The sequence below is a fragment of the Nicotiana tomentosiformis genome, chromosome 5 (genome assembly GCF_000390325.3).
Source record: "Nicotiana tomentosiformis chromosome 5, ASM39032v3, whole genome shotgun sequence".
NCBI lineage: Eukaryota > Viridiplantae > Streptophyta > Magnoliopsida > Solanales > Solanaceae > Nicotiana > Nicotiana tomentosiformis.
Genome location: NC_090816.1, coordinates 91497063 through 91517096, shown reverse-complemented (window position 1 = coordinate 91517096; position 20034 = coordinate 91497063). Strand labels below are relative to the sequence as shown.

Sequence of the window (20034 nt, the reverse complement as noted above, 5' to 3'; positions counted from 1 at the left end):
ATGGATTAAAGTCACTTACAAATGAATTTAAGAAGAAAAGCCTCTAGGAAAATCGCCTCTAGAGTGTTTAGGGTTGAGAAATAGTGTGAAATGAGCTAAGTCCCATTTTTCTCATATTTTACCCAGCCGCAAGTGTCGCAATTGCGAAGTCATGTTCGCAATTGTGAACGCCGCAAATGCGAGACAAGGGTCGCAAATGTGAACCATGACTCAGAGACACAGAAGTCGCAAATGTAACAAAATGATCGCAAATGCGAAAACCCCCTTCGCAAATGCTACCACCATTTTCGCAATTGCGAAGCACACTCAAGAATACACTGAGTCGCAAATTCGACTCTGAGATTGCAAATGCGACCTCTGATAGTTCGCAAATGCGAACATCTTCCTCGCATTTGCGAGGTTAGCCATCAAAGCAAGGCTCGCAATTGCGAGTTAGACCTCGCAATTGCGAGATCTGCAGTGGAACACCAACAACAGAGTGCAACAACTATCTTCAAACTTACCAAACTTATCTGAAACATGTCTTAAATTCACCTGAGCCCCCCGGGTTCTAAGACAAAATATGCACACACATGTAACAACATCATACAAACTTTTTCGTGCAATCAATCTAGTAAAATAATATCTAACTCAACAAATCAGCCCTCAAAACGAATGAAATTTTAAAGTAAAACTCAAGAACACTAGAATCACATTTAAGCATTTGAATCATGTCAAATCACTTCCGAATTGAACTAAATTTTGCAGACAAGTATCAAATAGCATTACAAAACTATTTCAAGTTTCAACATCAAAATCCGAACCCGGTAGCGAAGAAGTCAACTTACATTCAAACTTAGTAAATTCTCAAACTTTCAAAATGCTAGTTTTCGGCAAAATGAGTCAAATCAAGTTAGGGGCCTCTAATTTTAATTCCGGGCATACGCCCAAGTCTAAAATTACGATACGGACCTATCGAAATTGTCAAAACACCGATCCGAGGTCGTTTTTAGAAAATGTGGACCGTGGTCAAGTTGTTTTTAAAGCCAAATTCATGTTTCTTCAAATTTTCACATAAAAGTCTTTCAAATATTGAGCGCACGCAAATCAAAAAACATTAAATGAAGCTAATGGGTATCTGAACAATGTAATTAAGGGCTAATACTCAAAATGATCTATGTGTTCATCACAAGTTTCTTCTATCTTTTTTCCTTCAACAATTGGGGATATGAGAAAAGGTATTACAATGTGAGGAACTAACCGAATCCTTACCAACAAAAGTGAAAGTTCAAATGGCCAATAACTGAGCAACTAAGATTTTTCGCAAAAAATTATCAGTTGAATGGATGATAGGTGCAAAAAGGGAGGATCTAGAGAAAGAGAGATCGTAACATTACTATCTTGACCTCTAAATACTGCTAAAAACTCAGTGTTGCCCTTGGTTGAAATTAATAGTAATAGTTAGCTTAATCACTGAGTGGATCAAAACCACTTTGTTTAATCCATCCGTTTCAATTTATGTGAATTTGTTTGACTGGACACGAAGTTTAAAAAAAATGAAGACTTTTGGAATTTGCGATCCTAAACAATTCAAAAAGGGACCCAGAGTATTTGTGTGGTTATAAAAGTTTCTCATTAAGGATAGAATTGTATGTTTAAGCAAAATTATTTCCAAATTTAGAAATAGGTCATTCTTTTTTGAACGGATCAAAAAGAAAATAAGTTCACATAAACTGAAACTGAAACTGAAACGGAGGTAGTATTAGATATATAACCCGGGAGAAAAATTGAATAAAGTACCAATTAACTCAGAGAGCAAAATTACTATTTTTTCTTTACTGCTTCTTGCATGATTTTGGTACTTTATTTCATCTACAGTATCTTTATTTTATTTATCAAAAGTTTTTCGTCAGAGGTTTGAAAGACTATAATATCGCATGCCTCCAAAAACCAAAACAATGTTTCTTTTTGACAGGGGAACTTATGTCCTAAACGTGAAACGCATGTGTTGCAATTAATATTTTAATATAAGTGGAAGCAAAGACAAGCAATTTTTGAAAGTAAGTTAGAATTAAAATGATAGATATGCACGCGTTTTTGTTTTCCTAAAGTAAGAAAATTTTGTATTTAAAATTACTTTCAGAAAATGCAAGAGCATTTTGAACATTTTAAAGGTATTTTTGGAAGCCAGAAATTTTGACAAGGGTGTTTAAATTTGAAAGAAGAGAAAAAAATTTCTAACAAAAGGTATTCCTTATATGTTATATACCTCTACAATCTAATATTATATATATATATATATATATATAATATAATTTTCCGACGAAGAGTGGTTAATTGATTATTCTTGACCCAAAGTAGCTTTGCCCCTAATTTTTGGAGGAAAGTGATAGTATATATATTAATATGTAAGCTATATATATTAAAGTGTAAGGAGCATGTTAAAATATTTTAATAGTAGAAAGAGTGTAAGTGCAACAGCCAAAAGTCACACGAGGGTAATATGTTTGCTAGATAGAAAATAGTATATATTAGTATGTAACTCATGTAAGCTATCTATATTAAAGTGTAAGGAGCATGTTAAAATATTTCAATAGCAGAAGGAGGTGCTTGTTAAAATATTTCAATATGTAAGTGCAACAGCCAAAAGTCACATTAGGGCAATATATTTGACCGACAAAAATAGTACATATTAGTGTGTAAGCTATATATATTAAATTAAAGTATAAGGCGCATATTAAAATATGTCAATAGCAGAAGCAAGAAGGAATACAAGTGCAACAGCCAAAAGTCACATGAAGGTGATGTGTTCTCCCGATAGAAAAGGGAAACGAGATGAAACTTTAACTCATCTTAGCCATGGATAGGCACATGTAATGTAATAATAATTAGTGGTCCTACCGAGGGAAGTGGTTATCAATTGTTATAAGGAAAGACTAGTCAGAAGCTCAATGAGGTGATCGATTAGAATTTTTTTTCCTTTTATCGTTTCAATTTTTATATTTATTTTTCTCATTTTAATCTTTTTAATGAAAAATACCAATTACTTTCTTCATAAGAGTATCGACCACGAACACTTAACTTTCAAGTTATGTGATATGAACGAAAAAATGGTCTTTCACATATATTTTGCTTGTTTATGTTGGAGAAACTAATTGGTATTTGAAAAGGGAGTGTCCCTTATTGATTGGAAAGATCTCTCTGTTTCAATTTATTTATAATTTTTCTTTTAGTGGGCTAGGTAAAAATTGGACATTTTCATATATACCCACTTTTGGGACCATCATTAAAATTATACCAGCATTTAGAACATTTTGCTAAGTGTATTCGCTTCAACTTTAGAAATCAAACTTTTAAGTTGTTCAATCTATTGAATGTAACTTCAGAAATTTGAATTTTAAGTTGTTCAATCTATTGAATGCAACTTCAAAAATTAAATTTGAATCTCTTCTATCTTTTAAATGCAACTTCATAAATTTGAATATGAAGTAGTTTAATCTCTTCAATGCAACTTCATAAATCAAATATAAAGTTTTTCTATCTTCCAAATGCAACTTCAGAAATTCGAGTTGTTCAATCTATGAATGCAACTTCAGATTTCAAATCTTAAGTTTTGAAACATAAACTTATTTTTCGAATTTTAACAATTCAATACACGATTCAGTACGCAAAGCTACTCCAAATGAGCTCAATTTGACACATAACTTTTAAATATCATAAAGAACAAATTTCAATCATCAAATTGTCAAGATAATAAAAAATTTAATAAACTCATTTTGCAACTAAGAAGAAGAAACTCTAATCACAAAGAAGAAAGAAAAAAACAGTAAAGAAGAAAGGAAAAATGTATGTATCTGAAGTTATTCAAAAATTGGGTCCGAGTTAAACTTCTTTTAAAAAGTAGATACAAAATTTAATGAGTAACGTAAAATTAGGAGCCACATGAAACTTTTACCGAAAAAAAAAAAACGATTGGGCTTACACACAAGAGAGTTGGGCTGCAAAAGAAAAAGGGTCGCTCCCCTCTTCCCGCAAAACGGACAGGAGGTTCGATCCAAGTCATCTTGTGGAAAACAATTGATTTTTTACTATTATTTTATTTTATTTTAACGTGAAATGGTCAAATCTAGCCAGTATAATATTATTTTTCAAGTTAGCCAGTATAGACAATTAGAGGATCATATCTTTAATACACTAGCTATATATCGTCAATCCTAATACACTGAGGAATCTTAATTAATAGCTTAGTTGGTTGGTTAAGTAAACTTTTACATTGTTGGTAAATGTTAGATTCTTCACCTTATAATTTTCTCTCAGTCGCCTTTTCCCTCTCCCTATGTATAATACAAAAAATTACCAAAAAAGTCTATAATACAATAGCTATTATTTAGATGTTAATCTAAGACCTTTTAAGCATGGTATTTTGGAGAGCTAATCACAGAACTATGAAATTTTTTCCTCTTTCTCCTACCTCTTATAAATTGGGTTTTATTTATTGAAATTGTGTTGTTTCTGCACTCTTAATTTATAACTAGAAGAGCTTATTGAATCATAAGAGATATTCTATTTACTGTTATATACGGTCAAATCCGAGTTTGCTCTTCATGTAATTAGTCGAGATTGGAATGTGATGAACCGAGGGTCGTCATTGTAACATCAAGATCAGAAGTAAAGCCAAGTTATCGAGCTCAAGATACCGAGCTCGATTCAATATCAAGCTATGACATGAAGTAGTGTTATCAAACTCAAGAGTTAGAGACCAACCAATACCGAGCTCGAGTCAAATATCGAGCTTGAGTCAGTATCGAGCTCGAGATCTAGATATCGACCGATACCGAGACCGACCAAGATCGAGCTAAGAGACAAAGAACCGTTGTAGCCGCACCAGGGAGAGAATCTCAGCGGGAATTAAGGAAAAACTAATCAACTAATCTATTATGAGATCCCCACGATGCATTTTTTATCATATCCAAAGTATGATTCTTCCACTATATTAAGAGTGAGTATTATTTCTGTAAAGGGACATTAAACATCGAGAGAGGAAAACATTGATACACTCTCATATTCCGAAGTTATTGAGATTTACACACACATAGTAAAGATTATCCTTCTTTGGGCTTTATGTTTTGGTTCATCTTATTCATATAAATATCATTCCCCACTCAATTTCGGTTGGTTTTAATTCCTTTTTACAATCAATATTCGATACATTTTACTTATTTTTTCGGTTCATATCAATTTATACCACGTGTCCTTAGAACCGTGTATAAATTCAACTATATCCGTTTTTCGGGTAAACAACTGTGTATGTGAATATCTTATTCTATTCATTATGTGGCGAGATAGCCTTGATATGCCTCAAGCTAAATCCTATGTGCTCCATATTATTTATTTATTTTTGTAACAGATTAACCAAATTTGGTGTTTAACAATAATCCGCGCTTCATAACTCTAGTTAACTTAAAATAATACAAATCTAAGAAGTTTTCGATTACTGTAAAATAATAATAACAAGAAATAATGTAGATCATGTCATTATTTAATTTTAGTCTATACACAGTAATAAATGTACATTAGTTCGGAACATGCAACTTCTGCTAAAGCTTATAAGAACATGGAAGCCAATAACTAGTTTAATTGATTTTGTTGACAAGTGAGAAATCACTTAAGCTGAGCTCAATGTCAGGTTCACTGCCATGAATCATGATCAAATCTTTGGCTGGAGGTAGATTCTTGATTTGCCTCAATCCTCCTACAACGGGAGGATATATTTTTCTGGTAGCCATATTGCTTTAGGTGAAGAGGGGAGGAACCGGCTGGTGTAGCTGGCCTGCTTGTGAGGGGACTCACATTTCCTGATGGCCGGCCGTCTGCTGCCATGTTCTTATAGCCGATGCTACATTGTCACCAAAGAACACCGGTTTCATTGTTGACCCCATCTGCAAACATTTCCAATGATTAATGAAAAATATTCAAGATTTTTTTCCTATTTAACTATGAGATAGGAGTCACCCTTTGATAGTTAATTGGATGAGTTTAGGTTAGCGTAAAAGATATTTATACTTTAAATCACTTATAATAACAACCTAATAAAATTAGTAACTGACATGCTACCACATGTTAAAATGAATCTTTACATTGTCAATATATATATATATATATATATATATATAAATTGAGTCATTGTTCAAAGGGACAGAGATTAAAAGTAGCAGTATGGAGAAGTGGAAATTGTATGAGAAATGATACATATTAATTCGTTTCAACATATATTAACGGAAAAAGTAAAATAAGAAAAATTAATCCAGGAGAGAGGGAAGAGGATACCTGAGTAACCAAGGCATATAGCGGGAGAGTCACATAGCTACATGATAATTTGTACTTGAATGCCACACAAGAGGGGGTGATTTGTGTGATGTCCAATTTTCGCGTGCACTGATTATAGAAGGACCTGGTTCTTCTAAGTGTTCCTTATACTACTGTTGCAGAAATAGTAAATGCGGAAAGTAAAGAACACAAGTATTTTTACGTGGAAAACACCCGGCTCAAAAGGTGAAAAAACTACGACCTACTACTCAATAGGATTTTTCCCAACACTTCACTAAATTAATGAGCCAAAACAGTATTTACAAAACTCTTTGTAAACCTAAGGATTAACTCTAATCTCATTGTGGCAACCAGCCTCTAACTGTTGCGACAACTTCAAGTTAACTCTAACTTGAATACTCAGAGTACCTAATACAATTGCTTCTAGATAAAGCTGAAAGGTACAACTTGAAAACAACTACTACAATTGAACTAGAATAATAGACAGACGCTTGGAACTGATTCTTCTATCTGGTTCATGTAGCTTCAGATTCACACACTTGATTCACACAGGAATTGTTTGCAAAATGCCTTGCTATTTTGCTCTCAACTCATGTTTAACTTCAGCGTTTGTGCGTGCCGGTAGAATGAGAACATCCTGCAATATATAGAGTTAGTAGAATAAGAAATAACTAGAGTTCTAATGCTACTCTTCCTTGGTACTAGAAGAGTTATAGTTATCCTCAACTTCTAACTCCTCCTTTATCTTGGATAATGTTCTCTTTGAGTAAGAAATCCTTCTCCTTATAAATTATGCAACCTTTTTTATCATGAGATATCAAATATAACAAGTTAAGCTTATCTCCTTCACGTGCATCCCTTATGCTCGAATCTGCCCGTGTCTGTGTACACATGGGATTGACCTTGTTCATGCCTGAGTTCCTTTGTCAATCTTCAAAACAAACTTCACTTGGGCCAACAAATTCCCTCTTTTTGATGATGACAAACTCTATGCTTTTCATAAGAGTATGCCATGTTTCGACTTAACTCAACATCAACACAATGTTAGAATATTTTACCTTTTTAAAGTCACTTATCATCAAGGACCAGGTTCATTAGGTTATAAACATCACCGTCCAAAGTTAAAGCACAACCTAATTCCCCATTTTGGCATCATCGAAAAGTTGCATAATAATGTTAGATAACCATATTTTAATAGAAATTACTCATGGCCACTGAGACTACTTCAAATGCAATCATAGTGTCAAATATCATCGATCAATTTAAGGATATTAGTCATCTAAGAAATATCAACAAACAGTTAGATCAAAAGTAGTGAATTTCATTGATTGATAAGATCCTACCATAAAGCATAAAAAGAAATAAAAACACTGTATCATGAGCGAAAGGAGCAGAACAATCCCAAACTGGGTCACTGGTTGATCTACACTAGGCTAGGAGGCTTAAGGTTGGGAAAGACCATGTTCTTGGTTTGTTTTGGGTTGGAGCAGTTTCAGCATATCCTGAAGAATGCCATCATTCTTCTCTTTTTCTTTTGCCAGCTCAGCTCTAAGAGCATCTCTCTCAGTTTCCACCTCTGCTAACCTCTTCTTCAGCCTATCGATCTCAGCATCCTTAGCCCCACTTTCTTGCACTAAAGCTCGCACTTTGTTGTTCACTGGTACCATTTTGGATGAACCAGGTTCTTTGGGAGTGGTTTAGACTTCATAGTCACAAGCAGTTAGAGTGTTTTCCCTAAAATGATCCTTGTTTGTACCAAGTTCCCATTTCTTGATGAGTACCTTCAAGTGTACAAGTACAACCATGAGAATAAAGCCATATGGTATGGCGTGAGTTTTGGTTCCATTCAGAACCCTATCAATAAGCTGGATGATGAATCCAGGCCAATTTATTTGCCTCTCACTGCCCAAACATTCCATAAGGACTAGGGGCATGAATGTGGCAATGTGCCTCATTTCCTGGCTTGACAACACACATTTGTTAACAAATTCGAACAACACTTTGTGGGTTAGCTTCATCTCACTTTTTGTAAATAGCCTTGGGCTCAAGCTCTTCTTCATTGTTACCAAACTTCCTAGTAATGGCAAGGGCAATAGGGAGATTCTCTAAACTTGGCCATTTGAGCTTCTTATAATCATTGTACCCTTCAGCAGGTACACCTAAGATCTCTCCCAATTCTTTAGCATCAAAAGTCACTGTCACCCCATTTACCACACTGGCGACCCTATCATCTTTGATCTCAATGTTTGCCATGAACTCCACAATCTCAGGTCTGGCCAGCCTTCCATCCATCTGAAGGATCATGTCCTTCCAACCTTGCAATTGTAACTTCTCCAGCAACAGTAACATACCTTCCTCCTCCAAGTCCCAAAGGAGTTTGACTTTCAGTATGGTTCTCTTTCCAAACTTAACCATCTTGTCCTTCTTAGCATCAGAATATTCCTCTCCACTCCATTCTTCTTCCTTCACGATTTTCACTTTTCTTGATTTTAATGCAAGCCTGGTTCTTTTAGTCAAAGTATTTGGCTCAACAGACTTTGTTTTTGAAATATACTTCTTTGTGGAAGTCTTGAATTTCTTAGCCTTTGTAGTCATAACCTCCACCTCTTCTGTCTTATATTCATCCTGAAGAACCAGGTCGATCTCGTCAATTTCAACAGCCTCAACAGGCTCAACCACTTCTTTTTTTCCTTTAGCAACTGCTTTTCTCTTACTTTCTTCTAAGGCCTTTTTCAGTTCAGCCTCACTCTGCTTCTTCTGATTCCTTGTATCTCTTTCTCTTGTAGGAGGAATCTCTAAAGGGATAGAAGAGGCAACTTTTCTCTTCTTGTTCGCCCTAACAGTGCAAGGAACTTTGATTCCTAAACTTTATTTCTCTTTGGGATTGTAATTGTCAGTCACATTTTGCAGTAATTATTCGAAGGGTTCCTGCTCAAATGGAACAGGTTCTTGAGATGTCTTTCCCAATCTAATTAACCCCCTATTAGCTTCTCTAGACCTACTTCCCATTTTTTCTTTCACACTCTCTTCTTTTTTATCCAATTCCTCAGTCCCTCCTTCCATAACTCCAATTTCTTCTGTCTGACCAACATGGGTGGGTGAAGATTCAACCACTCCTTGTCCCATTCCCCTTACATCACCTTGAGCTCCCCCACTCTCCTTTTCTTTTTTCCTTTTATTTTTACCACCCATTTTCTCAGACTCAGCAGTCTCTACCCTAGCCATTTTTCCTACCAGAACAAATCTAGTTTCCATATTTTCAGTAGCTTCAAAGGTAACTTTAGGACCAGATTTTATCTGCTCTGTTTCAGATGAAACAGTTTCTTCCCCCTCAAATGCAGATTTGAACGAGTCTTCAAATTTTTGGGGTTCGACTCTTTGACTTGCCATTAACTGCTTATTGATTTTCTTCAGTTGTTCTTTTCCAGCAACAACCTTGTGAGCCAGCATCTTGACCCTTCCTTTCTTAAATGTGGGTGTGATGGATGGTGTGGGTGTGATTTTCTTGGATAGTGATGAGAGATTCTCAGAAGGGTTTGCCATTTTTTGTGTTTATGAATTTGAGAAAATGAGTTTGTGTGTGTTTGGAAGATGAGAGAAGAGAGAAATTCTTGATGGCTTGAAAATTGAGAATTGAAGAAATAATAAAGGCCTAATAAATTTAAAGAGGTGGAGTTTAATTGGGTAACAACTACCTTTTTAGAAGTTCAGAAGTTCAAAGGTCTAATCAACATGGGAGTCAGTTTGAGTTGACGTTTGTGACTTTCCCTAGAATCTAGGTATTTATTGCGTTTTGGGACTCCTTTGAATGAAACTGGTTCATTTCGTAATGGATAAGCTTAAGGAGGTTAGGATTAAATGGGACTCTCCTCTTGATCAGAATCCAAATATAATTATTTCAAAATGTGCAGAGTGGAGAATACGTAACGAGTAATCTTTATGAACCAGGTTCTTCACTAAGAAAACTCTTGTGTAAATCTGAATTTTTCCAAGAAAACATAGATAATATCATTAGAGATTTAATGAGTCATTTTAGCACATGACACAAGAGTATACAGATGAAAGTATGAGACTAAGGAAAATCTAATCTAATTATATACAAAAATTCACAATTTTCTAATCAATATTTGAGTTAGAACTGGTTCCGTTTAGGTGATATTAATCATCCCTAATTCTAACCTATTCCTTTCAAAGTTATCTCTATTTAGAGCTTTTGTGAAGATGTCAGCTATTTGCTTGTCAGTAGCAAAAAAATTCACAGTGGTCAAACCCTTCTCATAATTCACCCTAAAAAAAGGATGCCTAACATCTATGTGCTTAGTTCTCTTATGATGAACCGGGTTCTTGGTCATACTAATTGCACTAATGTTATCACAAAATATGGGGATACAACCTATATCAATTCCAAAATCCATTAATTATTGTTTGATCCACAATAATTGAGCACAACATGAGGCAACAACAACATACTCAGCTTCAGGAGTACATAAGGCCACATAATTTTTCTTTTTGGTGGCCCAAGATACAAGACATGAGCCAAGAAAGTATGTCATACCTGAAGTGCTATTTTTATCCACAAGAAAACCTGCACAATCAGCATCAGCATATCCTACTAGATTGAAATTACTACCTTTTGGATACCATAGACAAAGGTCAATGGTGCCTGTTAGGCATCTCAAGATCCTCTTGACAGCAGTCAAGTGAGACTCATTTGGATTTGCTTGAAATCTAGCACAAAGGCATACACTGAAAATAATACCAGGTCTGCTAGAAGTGAGATACAACAAAGAGCCAATCATTCTCATATACAACTTCTGATCAACAGATGAACCAGGTTCATCAACATCCAATTTGTGGTTGTTGCAATATGAGTGTCAATTTCTTTGGAATCTTCCATTTTAGACCTTTTAAGAAACTCTTTCACATACTTCTGTTGATGGATCATAGTTCTATTTGAATTTTATTTAATTTGTAAGCCTAAAAAGAAATTAAGCTCACTCATCATTCTTATTTCAAATTCACTCCCCATTAGTTTAGCAAATTCCTTACTTAACTTATCAGTAGTTGCTCCAAAGATTATATCATCAACATATATCTGAATTACCGGGAGATCTTTACTTTTTTCTTTCAAGAATAAAGTATTATCAATTTTACCTCTCTTGTAGCCATGCTCAAGCAAGAATTTTGATAATTTTTCATACCATGCTCTTGGAGCCCGCTTGAGCCCATAAAGTGCCTTGTCAAGCTTCTACACATGATCAAGACATTCCTTGCTTTCAAAGCCGAAGGTTGCTTGACAAACATTTCTTCCTTTAGATAGCCATTGAGGAAGGCACTTATGACATCCATCTGATGGAGAGTGAATTCCATATAAGCAGCAAAGGTTATGAGGAGTCTAATTGCCTCCAATCTTGCAACTGGAGCAAAAGTCTCATCATAGTCTATGCCCTCCTCTTTACTATATCCTTGGACCACCAATCTTGCCTTGTTCCTTGTAACTATTCCATCTTTATCAAGTTTGTTTCTGAACAACCATTTTGTGCCAATTATTGATCTGTCCTTGGGTCTTTGTACCAGATGCCAAACTTGACTTATCTCAAATTGGTTGAGTTCATCTTGTATCGCATTCACCCAGTCTGCATCCTGCAAAGCTTCAGCAACATTTTTAGGTTCCATAAGAGATAGAAAAGCATCAAAAGCACAAAGATATCCTGAGTTCTAGTTATCTTCAACTTCTAACTCCTCCCTTATCTTGGATAGTGTTCTCTTTGAGTAAGGAGTCCTTCTCCTTATCAATTATGCAACATTTTCGATCAGGAGATATCAGATATAACAAGTTAAGCTTATTTTCTTCACGTGCATTCCTTATGCTCGAATTTGCCCGTGTCTGTATACACATGGGGATGGACTGGTTCATGCATGAGTTCCTTTGTCAATCTTCAAAACAAACTTCACTTGGGCCAACACTAGAGAGCACTTGAATGAGAGCCCTAATAAAATCAAAATGCATCAATGAATATGCTCCTTGATTTATTATGGCCACATGCAATAGGGGGGAATATTAAAAGGGAGGAATGAGGATTTAGTCTTTGTTTTGTTAGGTAAAAGTAGAAAGTTATACCATTAGAATTATATAATGAATTTTTCCCCAACTCTTGTTACTAGTAAGAAGCTCACTCCCATGGAGAGTGATATGGCTATGTCTATCGCATTCTTGTGGAAGCAAGATGGTAAATTAAATTTCCACTGCAAAAGTAAGAATAATGGTTAGGATTAAAAACCTTTCACGGTAGAGCAGTCTATATTAGGGCTGCTTATCGGGCGGATTGGGCGGTTAATTACTCTTAACGGTTTGGCTTAACGGTTATCGGATTTTAAATGTATTAATCCGCTAGCCACCCGATAAGATATCGGGCTGATTGGTAACGGTTTAGCTCTTATCGGGCGGTTATTGGGCGGTTTATCGGCCTAATTCAATTTATATTGCGTTCATTAATTGTTTGTTGACCGCCTAGCATACAAATTCAGAATAGAAAATTACACATTGAATCCATACATACATGTCTGTTAACGCCTACATAAGAATGATGTAGTGTGTCATGTATTGTAGAGTGAAAAAAGTTGTGGCACAACACTATTGTACTTCTATTAAACATAGACAGCAGGCATTAGTTTTAAAAAAATAAAAGCAGAGGTGAACCATAGATAGCAGCTTAAACAATCTTGTTGTAGGGTGGGAGAATAAGCTAAGCTAAGCCAAGCCTGAGATCTTCTGATGCATAGTACGTAAAGGTTCTGATTATTTAGGAATAAGGCGTTAGAACTTAGAGATGGAGTACCGGAAGAAGTGGAAGGGTTTTTGATATTTAGTATATATATATATATATATATATATATATATGGATAAAAATGAATTATATATATATATATATATGGAAGGCGTTAGAACTTAGAGATAAAGTACTAGAAGAAGTGGAAGGATTTTTGATATTTAATATATATATATATATATATATATTCTTAACGGGTTAACGGATTATCCGTTAAGAAAATTGAATAATCCGCCACCAAACCGATAAGCCGTTAATAAAAAAATTTCAATCCGTTCCCCGTCCGTTAAGCCGTTAACCCGATACCAATAAGCCATTAAGCTTCAGTTTCAATTCGGTTTTCGGTTTCGGTTCGGTTTTGAACACCCCTAGTCTATATACATGTGTTAGTTTTAATATCCAAGAAACAGTGAAACAAGAAAGAAATTATTGTTTCCTCTTTCTTTCTTTTTTTCTTTTTTTTTTTGTATTTATCTTTTGGGATTTTGGGGGGGGGGGGGGATTTGGTTGGGGGTCTTGACCCCTTACTAAAATATGTAATTTAATCCTAACATGGACCCATTATGAATTTTTATCTTGCGGAGATCCATGCCGCATGAGGAATGAGTCAGTGCACTAAACATTAAATTTGTCTAGAATGTATCATATTCGTCTTTTGTTAAATATGTAGATCCACTGAATTGAAAATCATCAAAAAGGAAGTTCCTATTTAATGTTGTTGACTCTGTTAGCAGATTAAGTTAAAGTTTACATTGTTGCGTACGTTACCATTCGTTGTCCCAATTCCATCCTCGACCACACCTCATCCTACCCTTAAAGGAAGGAAAGCGAAAGAAAATGAAACATGTAGAAATACTTACCCAGCTCCAAGCAAAGAAAGCAAGTTGTTATGCATTCTGCAAAACCAAAAAAAAACCGACAAAAATATTTGAATTATCAAAGTATCAATAGTCATTGAAGTAGTAATATTGTCAGAACAATTTTCATCTTATAAATACACAAATGTGTATGATGCCACATATTATTATAACTATTCTAAGCAATAGAATGTGAAATTACTCAAGTATTATTAATTCATAATTACCTGAAAGAGAACAAAGTGAATCAAGAAGAGTAAAAGAGCAGGGCGATTGAACCAAAAAAGATCATCCCCTGGTTCAACTAATGGTGTCCCCTTCACAATATCTCCTCTTTCATGAATTCTTTCTTAGTCCCATTTTTGTTATGATCACTTGCAATTTTGTGCCCACCAGTAGTATTATCTGCAAATATATTCCACTATTACTTTAGACAAGTAAGTTGTACGTCCCACGTAAAACCCTAATCAATTTTTAGAATTAGGTAATTGAATTTTAAAAAAAAGGTGTGTGTGTGTGTGGGGGGGGGGGGGGGGCATGACTTACAATTTTGGGAATGATTGGTAGCCAATAGTATGAATACCAATTTGAGGAAGTAGAAGTCTTTTTTATTAGTCGAAAAATAAGCATGGACAAGGGAGATGCATGAAATAAAATATAAAAATAGGGTATTGCAAGAAAGAATGAGCAGCTCAAAGTGGGGTCATTCTTGAGAATTTTTAAGAGTGGTCATTTTCAATTGTTTGATGATTGATCCAATTTTATGCAACAATTGTTAAAGGGACCATTATAGTGCTGCCAAAATTGATCCAGTTTTCTCTGTCTACATCTACAAGAATGGGTCAAAATCATATTGACCGGGCTAGATCCAGTAATTTTTGTTTCTACTAAAGGTAAGCACATTTCACTTTCAACCAATAGGTCTGAATATACATTACCCTCCTCATATCTCACTAGTGGGTTTATACTGAGTTGTTGTTGTTGTTACTGATATTTAAATTCCGATCTTATTTGGTTTTCACTCATTTCATTAAACGCAAGGGCTACAACTTTTGGTAACTAGCTAGATTTGAGTAAGAATCTTTTTTGTCTCACTTGTATTTAAGCTGCCTAAATCTAACCTTAACTACTCATTTGCCACCACAAGTTGCAATAACCATGCCAAAGAAAAGTCTCTAATTAAAGGAAACAAGCTTACCATTGGTATTTGTCAGAAAGTAGAGCACTGCAAATAGCCATAACACTGGACTGCCTCATAGAAGAGGATGAAAGTCTAGTGAATAATATATACGAGTACATTATTTTATTATTTGAAGAAAATTAGGTGTAGTAAGGGAAGAATAGTAATAGTTATGAGAATGATTAACTAACTAACCTTATCCCCACGACATCTGTGAAATCTTCTTCAAGTGCTCTATTGATATACAACTGAAAATCGAAATTCTTTTCTTGTTGAGGTGCTAAATGTGCCTGCCATAATTATCCAAGTCATCAGATCAAATTATGATGGGGCTAAAACTTTTATAAGTAGCTCAAAACCTATGTTACTCGTACTCTTCAAAAATGTTGTTGTGTGAGATCCTTCAAATTTAGTGTATTTTTGGAGGATCCGACACCGGTACGGGATCACTTTTGGAGAGTCCGAACAACATAGCTCAAAACTGAATTTTCCATAACTGATATTTTTAAGTTGCACCAAACTTACCATAACAAAGCCATGTCTGAGGGTAAGATAGTCTATTTTTTCAACTTATGCATAAAACTGTCTGAAGAAACAAACCTAGAACAAGCCATGACCCCATTAATCAAAACAAATATTTTTTTTTATTTTTAAAAATACTAGCTTTTATTGAAGAAAATATATAAAAGGAATAGAAAAAGATTGCAGCTACAGTGAGCCACATGCACCCAAGGGGTCGGAAAATTACACTGTTTAACCCTGTAATTTTAAAAAATATATGCATATATACTATATAATGATACCCAAAAAAGTTTTTGTTGAGTTTATTTCTTTATGTTTTGATCTCACTAATAAAAATTCTGATTCCGCCACTGGCAGCTAGATCATACTATCCAGAGAAGAATTGGCGAGTTGCTCCATAAATGCAAATGTCTACGTCCAAATGATGTTTCCCTTGAAAATCTAAATCTCTCAGGATCTGCAACAAATAAAAGGCCACATATGTTTTCTTATTCATTTTATTTTCTTAATTAACTATTAAAATTATTTGGACAAAACATAATTACTAAACATAACATATATTAATAATAAAATAACTAGATATAAAACGATCTCTTTATGATTAATTCATCTATCTATTTGAAAATAAAAATCTCTAGACACATAAGAAATATGACTCTGTTAGACACGAATAAACATATAATAAGGGAAAAAATTTCTGCGTCCAAAAGAAAAAGAATAAAGAAAATTGACCCTCGACAACTTTGAAGTATTATGGTCCGCAAAATTTAGTAGCTGAGTTGGTTGGATACATGAACTTTCAGCTTGTTGGTGAGGCTTCGATTTTCACATTGTAATTGCAGTATTTTGTATAATAAATTTTTTTTTTTGAAAAAGCATTGTGGTCCAAAAACTAACCATTATAGAATTGGTACTCAACCATTCATCCTCCCAAGCTCTCCATGTCCTCATCTGCATTTCAACGTTGGTCAAACAACCACAACCATATCTTGAATTAGGCCTATTTAGTCTTAAAAATTCCTATAATAATTTACATAATTGAGTTAAGAGAAAAAAATAGCAATAGATTGCACAGCCGTCGAATGCCTTTAAATGAAGGTTTGTCTTTTGATATTTTAAATCAATGTTCTAAGGGAAAAAGAGTATCTCACAAACAAACCCCTGTAGTTGAAATCTAGTTCGAAACTGGTGAAAAAACAAAATTTTGCATATAATAGCTTCTGCTTTTGCAAATGAAGTTCACAAACAAACAATTCCTTGGTCATTTGGGAGATGAACCATTTTTTAAATGAATATTAATAATTACTATTATCAATTCATTGATACATATATAGATATATGTTTAAGTTAGTGAGAAGTTACCCTTAGTTTGCCAAATCCCAAAGTTGTAATACAATATAACACAAAGATAAAAATGTGGAGCTGGTGAATTGCGTATTTTGAAGCAAATTAGATTTTTCCCTGCATTTAAATCAGGATAAAACAGAAGTTAGCAAGTCAATTAATTTTATATGGTCCTGTCAGATTACTAACAAATATAATTATCCGGCTTGAACAAAAAGTCCTCATATCTATATAAGGCATTTCTCCGGGTTAGTTTTCACATGATTATAGAACTTTATCCCCTATAATAAATCATGAAATATTTTTTTGTCTCATTAAATTCATTGATTCTGTATAACTATAATAATAAAGTCACAGAATTATTTATTGTCATATTAAAGTAGTTGAATTTTATCCATTATAACACGTGAGTCCCAAAATACTACTCGTATAACAGTAAAGTCACCTTCATGAGTAAATTTTGTCATTATAGTGGATACATTAGCGATTTTATGCTAATAGTGAGTATAGTTTCACCTACTTTAAGGTAACAAAAAATAGATTTTTATAGTACATAATTTTGTAACTTTATTGTTTACAATGAGTAAATTTTAATTACTTTAATGTAAAAAAAATTATTTAATGATTTTATTAATAAATTTAAATAAAGTTCAATGACCATAAGAAAATATTAACTCATGGATATTTAGGAAACAAAGATTAAAAGAATACCTTAGTTCTAGATGGGTCGAGAAAAATCAAAAAAGGTTATAACCTACCTTGTAAGTCTGCAATTAGCTTTATTCCATCCATCTCAATTTCTTTTTCTTTTTGCCATTCGTCAATTGTTGATATATTTGACCAACTTTCAAAAATTAGTAAGCTGTAGTTTTAATTATTTCATTCTTGAAAGTAAAATTTAAATGTTTAATAATCTATGCAAATAATATACTTATATTCCTTCTATTTCAAAAATAATGAACTTTTATTTTAGTCAGTTTCAATAAGAATGAACCCTTTCTAAATTTGGAAATAACTTAACTTCAAAATTCATGTTTTACTCTTAATGAGATGATTTATAACTACACAACTATCTATGGATTATTTTAGATCACAAGTATCAAAAAAGAAAAATCTTAAACTCCTTGTCTAGTCTAATAGGTTCAACAAATTGAAACGGACCAAGTAGTTGTAACTTTCACACCAAATAGTTGTAACTTTCACGTAAAAATAACAAAAGCATTGCCTACGTTTTATTAATTGAATTGTAATAGCATGGGTCCTATTTATTTTATCCAATTTCGTTGTTCTGTTTGGACCCCTCTGTATATTGTTTTCGTAATAATGTTTCTTTTAATGAATTCAACCACCTCGTTGTTCTATTTTTTTTAATAAAAACATAAGAAAATGACAGAAATGTATTATAGTCGTTTCATTTTATAAATTAATATGGTAATATTTGATTGGATATGAAGTTTAAGAAATAAATAAATAAAAGTAGAACTTGTGGCCTTAAACATGCGATTTTTCTATAGGTAATGGCTAAATTGTTTAAAGTTAAAATACTTTTAAATATAAAAATATAATATGTTATTATTTTTGTAAGCATACTACAAAAGATACTCCTAATATACATCAAATAGAACAAAGGGAGTAACCAAATTTAAATAAATTGCAATAAAAGATACTCCTAATATGATTAATTCTTGGAAGTGAGACGTGATAAATATTTTAGGATAAATAAGATTGATAAAGCATTTACTGAAACTTGTAATTAAGTTCAAAAGTTTTCTCATGTAACACGCAACTTGAAATACAAACAAAGTTGGGTATTCCACGGGGTACCGCAAACTTTTTTGTAATTATGATATTATACTAGGAGTATTTATCTAAAATTTAAATTGCTATATAGGTAATTTTTAAGTTGTACCCTTAACCTTTCTTAAATGACTCCTAGAAGTTCACCAGACAAGGAGAAAGCCGTGGAAATGGTTGACATCTTTCATTTTTAACCATAAATATACTTTTTAATAATTAGTAGGGGAAACTTTATCTTCTTAATAGATCTATCTGGCGTAAATTCAAATTAGTCGTTAGTGGACTCGACAACTGACACAAATTAAAATGGTTAATAAAAAAAAGGAAAAAGAAAAAATACTCTTTACCTCTCCAAGATGATGAATGATTTGTTCAATGAACATGGAGATGGCAACTAATATGAAGCAAACCACAGCGACAGCCCATGTTGGTGTTTTGGCCAGTGGACGTTCATCACAAGTAGTAATACAGCTCGTTGAAGCCATATCAGATTCAAACAAAATTTAATTGATGGAAATAAATTCTCAAAATGTTAAAGTTACTAGTACGTTATTACTTAGCTTCAAAGATAAGCATGGAAGAAATTATATTGCGATAATCAAGCTTTCAACAATAAACTAAGTAATTGTCTTTACATGATTTCTAACTGATATTCGTGTAGACCTCTATCTTCTCTGCCGAGCATAAGCAAAGTCAGTAAAATTAGCTGAGTCATGACCAAATGTCGATATAAAAAAGAAATGATACTCTATATACGTTTGTCCTTATAAACATGTGTGACGTTTTGTGATGTAACATGTTTGAATCGTGTCCGAAAGTAAGAAGTGGATAGCAAATAATATCATACTGTTATAAGAAAAATCAAATTATGGTGGATGTCTACTCTTCCTCCATGATCTTCTCAAATGCTTAATGACATATTCAATGACATATTTCTATGCTTAATGACATATTCAATGACATATTTTTCTTCACTTTTCATGCCTATATAAAGGCTTTGTAATAGATAGGAAAATACACACAATTGAAGAAGAAAATCTCTTTCTTCTCTCTATCTCCATTTCTTGTTCATGTTTTACTAAATTGCTTTTATTTCATAACAACATGTCTTGTTCATGTTTTACTAAGTTGCTTTTATTTTATAACACGTTATCAGCACGAATTGCTCATTTCATGATCTTCTACGTCAAGACTATGT

General features: G+C 33.5%; 1 pseudogene; it reads right to left on the bottom strand.

Moving 5' to 3' along the window:
- Positions 1-5612: 5612 nt before the first annotated feature.
- Positions 5613-19447, bottom strand: LOC104098491 (MLO-like protein 6; annotated as a pseudogene).
- Between the last annotated feature and the right edge of the window lie 587 nt (positions 19448-20034).